Here is a 13,085-nt window from a genome sequence, read left to right as displayed (position 1 = left end):
AAATGCCACAGCCCTGATAATCATTTTGTGCAGAAGTTTCACCAATAAAAATAAATTATGATAAAGTGGCCAAAAGAGCACAGTTCAGGACCTTAACTGGCAAGCATCTGACTCAGTTGCCTAACAGAGATGGCTGCTAAAGGCAACACTAGGTTAGGAGTGAAACACATTTGCTAAATCTTACAAGTAAGAATAATGAACATTTAGGAAGAGCATTGTTCCAAGAAACAGAGGCAGTTGAGGGCAAAAATGATGTAAAGAAAGCCTGGCAAGCTAGCCAATAAAAACAAAGTCATCCCCAGTGCATTTAAGGAGAAAAATGGAAAATATTTGGAAAAAGGATAACATCAGACAGCGGGACCACCATATTTGGGCCCTAAAATCACAGTTCCCAGATAATTAAACAAGGCCACTATAGAGAATGAAGACAGGAAAAGCAGCTGGATTGTTGGAAGTGGAGATGGATAGATATGGGTCAAAAGCCATAGGATTGTGGGAACAGCAAGAGATTACTATCTATTTATTCCAAGGAGGAGAAGATGCCAGTGATGTGGAAAGTGGGATCAAGGTAACATCAAAGACTGTTGGCCTGGAATGTCTAATCTCCCATTATGAGTCATCTGTGCATGGATTGAGGGCCACCAACCAGAGTTTTAAGAGAGGACAAGTAGCTTCCACAAGCTGACACTAAACAAGAGATCACAGCTTTACTGATTACAGTGGAGGCCACCTGGTTTATCTGAGCTCAAAGATGGTTTCTTGAGTCCTTTGCCCTTGCCTGAACAGGAATCACAGAACTGAAAACCCGAATCTCAGAGCTGGAGGGGCCCTTGTGGACCTTGTTTGACTTCCTCCTTTTATAGGTGAGGAAACTGACCCACAGGGAGGACCTGCGAATCTTGTCTAAGATCACAGACAGACAAGAGGTGGTCCAAATTCAGGTGGGACATCCAGTTTGAGGGAGGGAGGGCTATTAAAGAAGTTTGTAGCCCGAGTCTGGAAGGCTCTGCTCCAACCTCAACAGATGGGGCAGTCCCACAGAATCCTACAATGGGCATCTCCTGCCTTGCCTGCCTCCCTTCCTCCCTGGGATGCTAGGGAGATAAAAGTAGTTCAAGTCTTCAAAAAGCTTTTGGAAAAACCACTCCGCTGAGGACCCTTGTATTCCTAGGATTTGGCCAGTCCAGTTAGATGTTTGTGCATTAGATTGTGAGCTCTTAGGGAGCATGAGCTGTCTTTTGCCTCCCTTCCATTCCCTTCCCCACCTTAGCCCAAGGCCCTGCCCCAAGTAAATGTTTACTAAATGCCTGTTGCTTTCCAGCCTAATGCAATTGGACAGAGGTGGCAGTCGAAGCCAAAGCCCAAGCAGAGGCTCCTCGTGGGCTGCCGCTGGGCGGCGCCAGTGGACAGAGCTCTCTCGCCCGCGGCGTCTCCCCTTCCCTTCCCTTCCCTCTCCCTCTCCCTCTCCGGCCTCCCTTTAGGGGCCACGCTGAGTCACGCTCCGCCCAGAGCTGGGAGCCGCGGCTGGCTGTGGGGAGTACGAGCTCGGGAACTCGCGGGGATTCCAGGTAAGACCCAGGGAGAGAGGAGAGAGAGCCGGGGAGCCCCCAGGGGCAGGACGGGACGCTTTAGGGTCTTAGTCCCCCGACCCTCCCCCACGTCCCGAGCTGAGGCGTCGTAGGGTGGCGAAATGAAAACAACTTAAACTTGGAGTTTTGAACACAGGTTCGAATTCCGGCGCCTCCCTCTCCTTCCCGCTAGACGTGGGGAAAGCGGCTTAACCTCTCTGGTAGGGAGGCAGGGACTGATCCTCACGGGGAAAGGGAGTTTCTTTCCTGTTATGTGATTCCATTCTGGAAGGAATTCCGGTGGGGAAACTCCCTCCGCAGGTAGTCACCTTCTCAGCTCAATATTGATTCCCTTCAGGAGGTGCCGGGGGCACCGAGGGGCGAAGTGGGTCCCAGCGCGCACGGCTTAGAAGTTAGACTCGAACCCTGGGCTCCTGGGCTCTGGACTCGCATGCTATCCCGGCCATGGATCCAGCAAACACCTGCGAAGGGCCAGGGGCACAGAAGGACCCCGCGTCCTGGAGGATAAAGGGGGGGCGGTCCCAGCTAGGAAGCGTGCATCCCGGTAGGAAGGCTGGGGAGGGATGACGGGACTTACCGGTAATTCCCTTCCTGGACGTTAGGGGCTCGGCAAACCCGTCTCCGGAAACTCTACTGCCCCCCTCCTCTAGGTCAACTACCAAAGTCCTCGGCCCAGCCTCAGTGGACACAACCCGCTTCCTGCAAACTCTGGCGCTGCCAGCAGAGGCCCTCTGCCTCTTACTTGGCATGAGCTGCCCCCTGTGCCCTCCTTTGCCTTCCCTCCTGGCCGCAGGCTGAGCCCCTGGCTCTCTGCCAGCCGGTGCCCCGGACCATGAATATCGTTTGTGTTTATCTGTAGGTTACAGATTGAGGAATACTGTGTTTCTGTATCTTGGGGATATCTTTTAAATTCAAAGAAATAACAATGTTCAACATACATTTCCCCAAATTAGAAGATTCAAAGTGTCTCTTCCCCCTCCCTCTGGAAGACGGTAAACAGGCCTGCAAAGCCCTCTCCATATTGGCCCTTGTTGTAAGAGCCTCTCCTACACCCCCCCCCCAATAGTGCCTATTGGGCGGACAGTCCGCTGGGGTCACTCCCGCGGTTCTTTCTCTGGAGCTGCAGTTCCTCAGAGTCGTCCTTGTTCATTGCATTGCTGCCAGTAGCCGAGTCAGTCACAGGAGATCCTCGCAGGTGCTGCTGTTACCAGATACTGTTCTGCTGATTCCGCTTATTGCACTCTGCATCAGTCCAGGGAGGTCTTTCAGCTCTTTTGGCGCATCACTCCTTACAGCAAGGTAGTATCCCGTCATCATCGTATCCCACAGTTTGTTCAGCCTCAGTTTCCAATTCTTTGCCACCACAATAAGTGCTGCTTTAAATACTTTTCTACAAGTAGGTTCTCTCCCTTTTTTAGGATCTCTTTGGTATAAAGACCCAGTAGAGGCATTACAGGATCATAGTTTTTATAGGCTTTGGGGCATAGTTCCAAAATGCCCCCCCCTCCATGGTTGGTTCTCACAACTCCACCAACAATGTATGAGTGTCCCAATTTTGCCACATCCCCTCCAACATGTATCATTTTCCTTTACTGTCCTATTGGCCACTCTGAGAGATGTCAGGTGGTCCCTCAGGGGTGTTTTAATTCTCATTTCCCTAATCAAGAGTGATTTGGAATATTTTTTTTTCCATGTGATTATTGATGTTGATTTCTTCATCTGAAAATTACTTGTTCATATTTTCTGACCATTTATCAATTGGTGAATGGCTTGTACTCTTATAAATTTGACTGAGTTCCCTATTGATTTAAGAAAGGAGACCTTTATCAGAGAGATTTGTCATAGTGTTTCCCTCAGTTTACAGTTTCCCTCCTAATCTTGGTTATGTTGGTTTTATTTATACACAAGCTTTTTAATTTAACATAGTCAAAATTATTTATTTTACATCTTGTAATGTTCTCTATCTCTTGTTTGGTCATAAATTCTTCCCTTCTCCATAGATCTGACAGGTAGACTATTCTGTGTTCCCCTAATGTCTTTTTCTTTTCTTACTGCGAAAGCCAGCATTTCTAGTACAATATTAAATAATAGCAGTGATAGTGGGCATCCTTGCTTTACCCCTGATCTTATGGGGGCCTGGGGATTCCAGTTGAAAGGGGAGGTCCCCAGGAATGGGAAGGGGCCATCCATGGCCTTGTCTCCATTGCAGATGCTACTTGCTGATGGCTTTAGATAGATACTTGTTCTTTTAAGGAAAGGCCCATTTATTCCTATGCTTTCTAGTGTGTGTGTGTGTGTTTTTTTTTTAAACCCTTACCTTCCATCTTGGAATCAATACTGTGTATTGGTTCCAAAGCAGAAGAGTGGTAAGGGCTAGGCAATGGGGGTCAAGTGACTTGCCCAGGGTCACACAGTTGGGAAGTGTTTGAAGCCAGATTTGAACCTAGGACCTCCCATCTCAAGGCCTGACTCTCAATCCACTGAGCTACCCAGCTTGCCCCTCTTTTTAGTGTTTTTAAGAGGAATGGGTACTGTATTTTTTCCAAGGCTTTTTCTGCCTCTATTGGGATGATCATGTGATTTCTATTCGTTTGGTTATTGATATGGTCAATTACACTGGTAGTTTTCCTATATGAAATCAGTCCTGCCTTCCTGGTATAATCCCACTCGGTCATAGTGACTGATCCTTGTGATACAGTACTGTATTTTCCTCTGAAGGATTATGCTCAGTTTTGCTGGGTAAGTGATTTTTGGTCAAAATTCTAGCTCCTTTGCCCTTTGGAATATCATATTCCAGGCCCTCTAGTCATTTAATATGGAAGCTGCTAAGACATGTGGCTCCATGATATTTGAATTGTTTCTTTTTGTCTGTTTGCAATATTTTCTCCTTGACCTGGGAGCTCTGCAATTTGGCTATAATATTCCTAGGATTTATTTATCCTTTTGGGATCTCTTTCAGGAGATGATTAGTGGATTTTTTCAATTTATATTTTGTCTTCTGGTTTTTGAATCTCAGGGCAGTTTTCCTTGATGATTTCTTGAAAGATGATATTGAAGCTTTTTAATTTTCCCTATCATGTCTTTCAGGTCGTTCAATAATTCTTAAATTATGTCTTCTGGACTTATTTTCCAGGTCAGTTGTTTTTCCCATGAGATCTTTCACATTTTCTTCTATTTTTTTCATCCATCTGACTTTTATTGTTTCTTGATGTTTCATGTAGTCATTAGCTTCCACTTGCCCAATTCTGATTTTAAGGCATGATTTTCTTGAGTGAGCTTTTGTACTTCCTTTTCCATTTGGTCAATTCTACTTTGTAAAGAGTTCTTTTCCTCAGTCAATTTTTGTATCTCTTTTTTCAAAGGGCCATTTCTGTCTTTCAAGAAGTTTCTCCAGTGCATTTTTTAAAAATCTTTTTCCATCTGACCAATTCTTCTTTTTAAGGAGTTCTTAAGGAGTTCCCCCAAGGTGGGACAAGTATGTTCTGGGGGAGCAGGGCTGCTTCTGTGTAAATTTCTTAGAGAAGATTCAGTCCATTATTCCTGAAGAGGAAAAAAAATAAAGAACTATAGGATGAGCAGGATAGATCTCACCCCTCCTCCTGGAGGACTTGGCTGATTTCTCTGCCACTGCTGACCTTCTGGCTTAGAATCAATGCTGTTTATCAGTTCCAAGTCAGAAGAGCAGTAAGAGCTAGGCAATGGGAGTTGTGACTTGCCCAGGTCACACAGCTAGGAAGTAGCTATTTGAATCCAGGACCTTTGGTCTTGAGGATCTTAATCCACTGAGTCACCTAGCTGTCCCCTGAATTCTTTTTAATGTAAAAAAGTGATAAAATTCTTTTCTCCTTCCTCCTGTCTCCATGGTGAGATCTAAGAGGATTAAGAAATATATTATTGCAAAATGAATTGAGTAACACTTTAAATGACTTTGTGTGCCATCCCAGGGAAAGCAAATGTGACCCATCATGAAATCGAAGCGTAAGCAACTTGACCAAAGGGAAGGCTGCTTGTTTATTAGAAATATCCAGAAGTAACATTTTTTCCTTGTAAAGCATAAAGGAAGCCTTGGTAGCTAGTGCTGCCAAAACCTATGATTCCTGGAATTTCAGACCTGGGAGAGCCTCCCCAAAGGGCATCGAGGCCAGTCCCCAAATTAAGGCCCTTGTTTTATGTTTTTAATATTTTGGTTTATTTTTCCCCATTAGCTGTGCTACATTTCCACGCAAGTTTTCCCAAGTGATATGATTGAACTTCTCTCCCTCCCTCCCTTCTCTTCCCCTCCCGGTGCTGTCAGGCGATTGGATCTGGGTTATCCATGTATTATCACACAAAATCCATTTCCATAGTGTTCATTTTTGTGAGTGAGTCATTTTATAAAACCAAAAGCCCACATAAGCAAGTTTGAGATCGTTGGCTTTCATCTGCAGGGACTCTGGATGCTCTTTTTCTGGGGGGAGTGAGAGGGTCCTTTGTTCAAGCCCCTCCAAATCCCCCTGGAGTGCTGCCCTGCCCATGGCCAAGTCATCCCATTGGTCATCCCAGAGGCCCTCCGGGGAACCCTGGGAACGTGTTGATGTCGGGGGTCCCAGAGCCTAGAAGGGCAGAACCAGGAGAGGCTTCAAGCATAGCACCTGGAAGGTTAGAGCTGCATCTCACAGGGATCTGTGAATTTGCTTTTAGTAATAGTTGGATAACTCCTTTTCAGTGTCTTGGATTTCCTTTGTGATCCCCTCTATTTTATCCTTTTTTTAAACTTGTCTTAGAATTAGTACTGTGTGGGGAATCCAAGGCAGAAGAGCCGTAAGGGCTTGACCATGGGGTGAAGTGACTTGTCCAGGGTCACCCAGCTAGAAAGTGTCCGAGGTCTGATTTGAACCCAGAACCTTCTCTCTCTGAGCTACCTTGTTGCCCCTTGGCCTTCAGGCTGCCCTTCCTCTCCAGACCTGGCTCTCAATCTGTGGATGACTTAGCTGCCCACAATTCAATGCTTTTAAAAATATTCTAAGGGAGGGAATCCACCATCTTCATAGGACAGCCAAAGAAGTCCATGACAGAAAAACAAGAGGGGGTTTAGGAAGTCCTGGTTTAGTCTGGTTCTTTTGTTTTACAGATGGGGAAACTAAGGCTCAGAGAGAGTCAGTGACTTCTCCACAGTCACATGGTTAGTTAGGGCTGGGTCTCTTAATTTTAAATCCATTCATCCAGCAGAGGATGCTGCCTTTAATTCGATCAAGTCTCCCCCACCTCCCACTGCACCAGGAGGGAGGGTCATCCTGTGGTCAGCAGAGGGGACAGAGGAAGGGTCAGAGCTGCCCACCACCATATCTCAGCCCCTGCTGGGGCCTGGGGCCGGGCAGACATCCTCGTGAACAGAACCAGAACGTACCTGCCACGTCTGCCAGGGAGGCAGAACCGCAAACCTCACACCCTCCCAGTGATGAGCGATGGCCCCGAGCCCAGGGATGGAGCCGAGGATGGGGCAGTGGGAGAAGCCCAGGCCACGGCCCTTTGGCGCTGGGGCTCAGGAGGGAGCCAGGCAGAGGCGGCTGGCTCAAAGCTGGCAGGGGAAGTCCTGGAGGCCAGCAACATGGCCAGACCAGGGAGAGTGTAGAGAGGTGAGGAGGAGGCCCAGCCAGGACCCCGGGACAACGTTCTTACTTGGGGATTGGGACGAGGATGAAGACCCAAGAAAGGACAGTGAGGAGGGAGGTAGGGGGAGGCCAGCTGGGGGGCTCCGTGGATAGAGAGCCAGGCTTCTAGACAGAAGGTCCTGGGTTCAAATTTGGCCTCAGACGCTTCCTAGCTGGGTGACCCTGGGCAAGTCACTTCACCCCTGTTGCCTAGCTTTGCCCTTCTGTCTTAGAGTTATTCCTGAGACAGAAAATCTCAGGGGTTTAAAAAGGGTTTTAAAGGGATTAAAAAAAAGGGGGGGGGGAAGAGAATGAAGGGAGAAGTCTCCAAAGCCAGGGGAGCCAAAAGAAAGGATGACCTTAGGAGAGCCGGAGAAGCCCAGTGGGGAGGGCTGAGAAGAGAGCCGAGAGACTGCAGAGACCTTTTCAAAAGGCTTTGCAAGGGAGAGAGAGAGAGAGAGAGAGAGAGAGAGAGAGAGGCAGAGACACAGAGGCAAGAGACAGCGAGATAGACAGACACAGAGACAGGCAGGCACAGAGACAAAGACAGACAGACAGACACAGAGACAGACAGACACAGAGACAAAGACAGACACAGAGATAAAGACAGACAGACAGACACAGAGACAGACAGACACAGAGACAAAGACAGACAGACAGACACAGAGACAGACAGACAGAGACAGACCCAGAGGCAGGCAGGCACGGACTCACAAGAGAGTGAGTCAGACAGACAGATGCTTCATAGAGACAGGCTGACGTGGGCCAGACTGAGCTCACTTCCATGGTGACGAGGCAGAGGCAGAGCCGGAGCCTGGGGCGGGCCAGCCTGTGGGCACCTGCGGTCACCGGGCGTCTGGGCCCCTCAGGGATGGTCCTTTTGCTCTTTGGCCCAGCCGTCCCGCTGCTGGGCACACGCCTGAGGAAGTTGTACCATCTCCAGATATCCCTGCCAGTATTCTTTGTAGGAGGGAACTGACTGGGTAATAACTGAGCAGACCGCAGGCTCTCCTTGTGCCCCGAGACTTGACCCCTGGGAGGCCTGGCACTGGAAGGGACATCAGAGAGTGTCCGGTCCGATCTGCTCATTTAACAGATGAGGAAACTGAGGCCTGTAGGAGGACTCCCTTGAGGGGGTTTTGCTGACCCATTTTCTTTCCTTGGGAGGGTACCTTGTGAGTGGGGAGATGGGATAAGATGTGAATCTAAAAAGATCTGGTGAAGAAGCCTGGTGCGGGCAGGGCCTGCCTGGCACAGTCACCACCCCCAGCTGGCCCTTCTCCGGGTTGGCCTTAGCCTGGCTGTGGATGGAGAAACATCTCTGTGGAAACAGCGGCTGTTGAAATAGGAGCAAAAGCCATCCGGGGCCCAGCTGAGGAGGCGAGGCCGGCCTGGGGGACCTGCCATGGAGGCTGGTTTGGGGATGGGATTAGATGGCACAAGTCGGGCCAGCATCAGCTGGGAAGGCCGTGCCAGGCGTGGCTGTGGCCTGACAGACTAACAGACCCAGGCCAGGCAGAGGCTGTCCTGAGGTGACAAACGCAGACCACTATGTGACAGGGATGGAGGCTGGATTTATTGAGCAAGGAAAGGTGAAATGGGAATTCCAGATAATTGTAAACTAACGTCAACGGCCGAAACCCCCAGATCTAAATATGTCTTCACAGATTTCGAGCTAACCTGATCCTTGCCCATCTGTCTAAGGACCCCAGTCCCCAACATAGATAAAGCTACACTAATCCAGCCCCCTTTTTGATGGTAATAGAGGCGGGGGGTTGGCAGTACAGCAGGACAGGGCACGGAGAGAGGTCCTGGATCCAGATGGGCAGACAGATGGCCCAAATGGTTCAGGATCACACCAGGAAGCTCAGTAGATGACAACAAGCCAACAGGTAAGCAGGTAGGATGGGAAAGACGAGGTAGAAACAGCCATCAAGGGAAAGCAGCCAGTCCCTCCAGATCAAACCAGAGAAGAACCTAGCTCCAACCTCAGTTAACTGTCTCATACTTCCTGCCCCTCTCCCCCATTCTAGAATCTTTTTTCTGCATCTCCCTGCAGATCCACCTCATCTGCTCTCTTACTTATATCACTTCCAAGATCTTCTGTCGAATCCGGCCACTGGGCCCTTGACTGATTGGGGAAGCCTCCTCTGAGACTCCCCACCAGCCTCTGTTTTTTTTTTCTGATTTTTCATTCTTTCCATTTTGTTTTGTTGCTTCTGGACATCTCCTGAAGTCATTCACTTCTAGTGGCCCCATTCTGATTAAAAAAGTAATTTTTTCCTTTCCCCTCTCTTTCTTATTTACCTTTTCAGGTTTCTCTTGGTCTTTGTGTTTGGATGTCAAACTTTCCACAGAGCTCTGGTCTTTTCTTTGCAAAAACTTGGAAATCTTCTATTTTGTTGAATGCCCATACTTTCCCCTGGAAGTATACAGTCAGTTTTGATGGAGAGCAGATTCTTGGTTGAAGACCCAATTCTCTTGCCTTTCTGAATATCATATTCCAAGCCTTGTGGTCCTTTGGTGTAGAAGCTGCCAGATCTTGTGTAATCCTGATTGGTGCTCCTTGAATTGTCTGAATTGAATCTGAATTGTCTCTTTCTGGCTTCTTGTAAAAGTTTCTCCTTAGCTTGGAAGCTCTTGAATTTGGCAATTGCATTCCTGGGGCTTGTCTTTTGAGGATTTAGTGTAGAGGGTGATCTATGGGCTCTTTCAATGTCTATTTTCCCCTCTTGTTCAAGAACAGCAGGGCAGTTTTCTTGGATAATTTTTTGTAGTATGATGTCCAAGTGTCTGTTATTTCTGGGTTTTCAGGTAGACCAATGATTCTCAAATTGTCTCTTCTAGCCCATTTTTTGTGGTCAGTCATTCTGTCAGTGAGACATTTCATGTTTCCTTCTATTTTTGTCAATCTTTTGACTTTGCTTTATTAATTCTTGCTGTTTTGAGAGATCATTGGCTTCTATTTGCCCAATTCTGGTCTTTAAAGACTGAATTTTCTGCTATAATCTTTTGATTTTCCTTTCCAGTTTGGTCTATCCTGCTTTTCATAGCTTCCAGCTGTTTAATTTTGGTCTCCAATTTGCTTATCATTTCATTTGATTTCTGGGCTTCTTTCCTCAAATGGGAGTTTCTAAGTCTTTTAGACTGTTATTTTCTTTTTGAACTATTTCCCATTTTTCTTGCCAAATCTCTTCTATCTTTCTCATAATCTCAGATTTAAACTCTTCAAGAGCTTGTGACCAATTCCCATTTTTTTTTTTAAGGTTTGAATGCATTTACTTGCTTGTCACCTTTGATTTCTTCTGTAGTTTAGATTTTTTCTCCAAAAAATTATCCAGGGTCAGTGCCTTTCTCTTGTTCTTTTTGGTGGTTGAAGGTTATAGTTCTTGGGCAGTGTTGGCCACTACTATGCTGGTTTTTCCTTCCCTTGCCAGTCAGAAGTCTGAGTGAGGAGGGCAGGCTCTCTGTGTATGGAGCTATGGAGCTCGGTTTTTTCCTGAGGTTACTTTTCGAGTCTCCATAGCTTCTACTGTGTGCTGCCCCTCTCTGCTCTATCTCTGTGCCCGAGGTCTGTACTCTTTAGCCCCCTGGGGTCTCAAATCTAGCTGCTCTCAGGGTAAGTCCCTGGTATTCTTAGTCAGCTCCCAAGGAGCTAGAGATTACTCCTTGCTCACTCTGATGCTGTCATGCTGGCTCTGACTCTGGCCCCTTAGGTGGGGTCGGGGGGATCAGCTCATGTTTTGGTGGGAGCTCTTTCACCCCCTAATAGTATGGAAATGCCCAAATCTCGTGTTCCTTCAATGCTGCGCCCTACTGTGGAGTCCCTTCATCCATCTGAACTTGTTTTTTTTTTTACCTTTTGAGGCAGTCTATATATCTTAACCCGGAAATCCTGTTCTGATTTTTAAGGAATGATTTTCCTCCGTCTGCTTTGGCGCCTCCTTTTGCCTTTCACCCGGCTTGGCTCTCGTTTCTCTTCATCGCTTTGGACCTCCTCTTTGAGCTCTTCCAGGATCGGCATCTGACCCATGTTTTCCTTTTGGACTTTGTGCGCTTGCCTGGCTCTGCCCGTCCTCCCCTGAGTCCGAGCTGGTCTCTCACTGGGGGCTTCCTTGTTCTCTGCTCCTCTGCCAGCCTTTCTCCAGGTGGCGCCAAGGGCACCTGCTCAGCTTTGGTCCGGCCTCCGTGCTCCCCTTAGCTTTGGTTCTGAGGTTCTTCCAGGGCGGCCCGAGGCCCTGAGCTCCAGGAGCTCTGAGCAGCGTCCTGCCCTGAGAGCGGCCCCTCAGCCTTGGGGGAAGCGTCGGCTCACTCTGGACTTGGTCAGCTCCGCACACAGCACACTGCCCAGGCTTTGAGTCTTTGGCGAGGCGCTGGGGCCGGCCTTGGGACCACTGAAGGCCCCCACCTGCGATCTGTGTCCCTGCCACAGGCTGCCCTGCACAGAGCTCCCTGGGTGGGGGTCCTGGACCCCACTGCAAGCTGGGGCCCCTCTCTGCCCAGGCAGGGTCTCGGCTCAGGTTCCAAAGCCGGCCTAGCAGATGTGTGTGGGGTCTCTGTTGGCTCGCTTCTCACCCCTTGCTGTAGCCACGGGCTGGCTGGGCTCCCCTCTCACCCCGGGGCCCCCCATGTTCTCTGCCTTCCCTTGAGGTGCTTCTCTTCCCCAAAGTGGCTTCCCTGGGCATCTCCTTGTGGTTCTCTCACTCCTGTCACTCTGGCTTTATTTCAGGGTGGGTCGGAGGGACCTTCGGGGGGCTTCCAGCTTCCCTGCCTCTACTCTGCCATCCTGGCTCGGTAGCTGGAAGAGCCGGATTGGAGCCCCCAAGAGGAGGCCTGTGACGGGAGAAGGAAAGTGGGGAGGGGGACCGGCTTGAGGGTCTGAGCCCCCATCACACAGGACCTTCCATGGGCCAGCTGCAGGCCTCTCCCCCTGGCGTCCCCCTCCCCAGCCAGCCCCTGAGCCTCGTCTGAGCCTGGGCTCAAGCCCGATCTGCTGCCCCCTTGGAAACCTGCCTTTGTACCCGGTGCCGGGCTCACTAAAGGCCTGTGGACTTGACTTTCCCCAGCAGAATGGGCTTCCATGGCTTGTGCCGGCTGCTGGCAGGGCCCAGGGCGGAGCGCCCCAGCAAGTCGTCTTCGCCCTTTGCCTCCATTCTGGGGGTGGCCGGCCCAGGCTCCTGTTTGCCAGGGGCGCCCTGTGGAGCCTTGAAGTCCCCGGCAGAGGCCGGCCGTGGTGCCTCCCTGGCCTTCCCCGTCCCAGCCCATCCTCCTGGGGGAGTTCTCTCGCTTTCCTGGCCCGTCTTTCCTCATCTGTCCCCCGAGTCTTCTCACCGTTCCCTCTGAGCCCAGCTCTGGGAGCCCCGAGGGCCAGTGGGGGCCTGTGGCAGAGGCTGGGCAGGGTTGGGGAGGCCTGAGCGGCCTCCTCCCCTCGCCTTCGGGCCTCCCTTCCTCCCCCCATGGACCGGGGCTGGCTGCAGAGTACAGACAGGCACAGGTTCTTGGGAGCTGCAGGGGGCTTTGGGGGCACGTTTACAGGCCTTGCTTTGGACCCTGCTCAGGCTGCTTTCCAGGCTGGCGATGGGAGGCCCTGTCGGAGGCTTCGTGGTTCTGGGCCGAGGCACCACCTAGTCCTGCGGGGCGTCGGATTCCCCCCGAACTGTGAGTTTGGGGAGAATCCGAGGCCTCTCGCCTCAGCTGGTCAGCCCGGCCTCTAATGCGCCCCCAAGGCCAGCTGTGGCCAGTAGATCGTGTGGGCAGCCCTCGGCCTGCTCCTCCGCACCTGTCGAGGGGAGCCTTGGACTTTGGGGGCCGGCGGCAGCGGGTGGTCAGAGGAGTGTCGTGCGGGGCCCTCACCCGCCCGACAGAG

At 50.1% G+C, this 13,085-nt stretch overlaps 1 protein-coding gene across 1 annotated transcript in view; it reads left to right on the top strand.

Annotated features, from left to right (window-relative positions):
- Window positions 1-1,402: 1,402 nt before the first annotated feature.
- The window catches only part of AIFM2 (apoptosis inducing factor mitochondria associated 2), a 40,246-nt gene continuing 28,563 nt past the window's right edge, over window positions 1,403-13,085 (top strand). The window contains exon 1 of the mRNA XM_056796528.1: window positions 1,403-1,568. The gene's annotated coding sequence lies outside the window, so the exon portion shown is untranslated. The remainder of the gene's footprint in view (window positions 1,569-13,085) is intronic.

Source organism: Monodelphis domestica, chromosome 1 (genome assembly GCF_027887165.1).
Source record: "Monodelphis domestica isolate mMonDom1 chromosome 1, mMonDom1.pri, whole genome shotgun sequence".
In the NCBI taxonomy this organism is placed as follows: domain Eukaryota; kingdom Metazoa; phylum Chordata; class Mammalia; order Didelphimorphia; family Didelphidae; genus Monodelphis; species Monodelphis domestica.
Note: the sequence above shows the minus strand (reverse complement) of the source record. Positions and strands in the feature narration are given on the sequence as shown.